Below are 2,261 nucleotides of genomic sequence, written 5' to 3' on the forward strand. Positions count from 1 at the left end.
CTCGCTCTCTATCACACACTCTCTCTCTCTCTGTCTCTCCCTCTGTCTCTCTCACACACTCTGTCTCTCTCTCACACTGTCTCTCTCTCACACTCTCTCTCTCCCCCTCTATCTCCTCTTCTCTCACACAGTCTCTCTCTCACACACTCTGTCTCTCTCACACACTCTCTCTCTCCCCCTCTCTCTCACACTCTCTCTATCACACACTCTGTCTCTCTCTCTCTCCCTCTCTCTCTCGCCCACACTCTGACTCTCTCTCTCTCTGTCTCTCTCTCCCCCTCTCTATCTCCCCCTCTCCCTCTCTATCACTATCACACACACTCTCTCTCTGTCTCTCCCTCTGTCTCTCTCACACACTCTGTCTCTCTCTCACTCTGTCTCTCTCTCACACTCTCTCTCTCCCCGTCTCTCTCCCCCCCTCTCTCACACTCTCTCACTCTCTCTCACACACTCTGTCTCTCTCTCACACTCTCTCTCTCCCCCTCTCTCTCACACTCTCTCTCACACTCTCTCTCTCTATCACACACTCTCCCTCTCTCTCTCTCCCTCTCTCTCTCGCACACACTCTGACTCTCTCTCTCTCTGTCTCTCTCTCCCCCTCTCTCTCTCCCCCTCTCTCTCTCTCTCTCTATCACACACACTCTCTCTCTCTGTCTCTCCCTCTGTCTCTCTCACACACTCGGTCTCTCTCTCACTCTGTCTCTCTCTCACTGTCTCTCTCTCACTCTCTCTCTCTCCCCCTCTCTCACACTCTCTCTCTCTCTCTCTATCAAACACTCTGTCTCTCTCTCTCCCTCTCTCTCTCGCACAGACTCTGACTCTCTCTCTCTGCCTCTCTCTCCCCCTCTCTCTCTCCCCCTCTATCTCTCTCTCTCTCTATCACACTCTCTCTCTCTCTGTCTCTCCCTCTGTCTCTCTCACACACTCTGTCTCTCTCTCACTCTGTCTCTCTCTCACACTCTCTCTCTCCCCCCCTCTCTCTCCTCCTCTCTGACAGCCTCTCTCTCTCTCTCACACACTCTGTCTCTCTCTCTCACACTCTCTGTCCCTCTCTCTCGCACACACTCTGACTCTCTCTCTCTCTGTCTCTCTCTCTCCCCGTTTCTCTCTGCCCCCCTCTCTCTCTCTCTATCACACACTCTCTCTCTCTCTCTGTCTCTCCCTCTGTCTCTCTCACACACTCTGTCTCTCTCTCCCCCTCTCTCTCCCCCTCTCTCTCTCCCCTCTCTCTCCTCTTCTCTCACACTCTCTCTCTCACACACTCTGTCTCTCTCTCACACTCTCTCTCTCTCACTCTCTCTCTCCCCCTCTCTTTCACACTCTCTCTCTATCACACACTCTGTCTCTCTCTCTCTCTCCCTCTCTCTCTCGCACACACTCTGACTCTCTCTCTCCCTGTCTCTGTCTCCCCCTCTCTCTCTCACCCCCTCTCTCTCTCTCTCTCTCTCTCTATCACACACTCTCTCTCTCTCTGTCTCTCCCTCTATCTCTCTCACACACTCTGTCTCTCTCTCACTCTGTCTCTCTCTCACACTCTCTCTCTCCCCCCCTCTCTCTCCTCCTCTCTCACAGCCTCTCTCTCTCTCTCACACACTCTGTCTCTCTCTCTCACACTCTCTGTCCCTCTCTCTCGCACACACTCTGACTCTCTCTCTCTCTGTCTCTCTCTCTCCCTTTCTCTCTCCCCCCCTCTCTCTCTCTCTCTCTATCACACACTCTCTCTCTCTCTGTCTCTCCCTCTGTCTCTCTCACACACTCTGTCTCTCTCTCACTCTGTCTCTCTCTCACACTCTCTCTCTCCCCGTCTCTCTCCCCCCCTCTCTCACACTCTCTCACTCTCTCTCACACACTCTGTCTCTCTCTCACACTCTCTTTCTCACCCTCTCTCTCACACTCTCTCTCTTTCTCTCTCTCTATCACACACTCTGTCTCTCTCTCTCTCCCTCTGTCTCTCTCACACACTCTGTCTCTCTCTCTCACTCTGTCTCTCTCTCACACTCTCTCTCTCCCCCTCTCTCTCCTCCTCTCTCACACTCTCTCTCTCTCTCTCACACACTCCCCCTCTCTCTCACACTCTCTCTCTCCCCCTCTCTCTCCCCCTCTCTCTCACACTCTCTCTCACACTCTCTATCACACACTGTGTCTCTCTCTCTCTCTCCCCCTCTCTCTCGCACACACTCTGACTCTCTCTCTCTCTGTCTCTCTCTCCCCCTCTCTCTCCCCCTCTCTCTCTCTCGCTCTCTATCACACACTCTCTCTCT

The sequence above is a fragment of the Scyliorhinus torazame genome, chromosome 5 (assembly GCF_047496885.1).
Source record: "Scyliorhinus torazame isolate Kashiwa2021f chromosome 5, sScyTor2.1, whole genome shotgun sequence".
Classification (NCBI taxonomy): domain Eukaryota; kingdom Metazoa; phylum Chordata; class Chondrichthyes; order Carcharhiniformes; family Scyliorhinidae; genus Scyliorhinus; species Scyliorhinus torazame.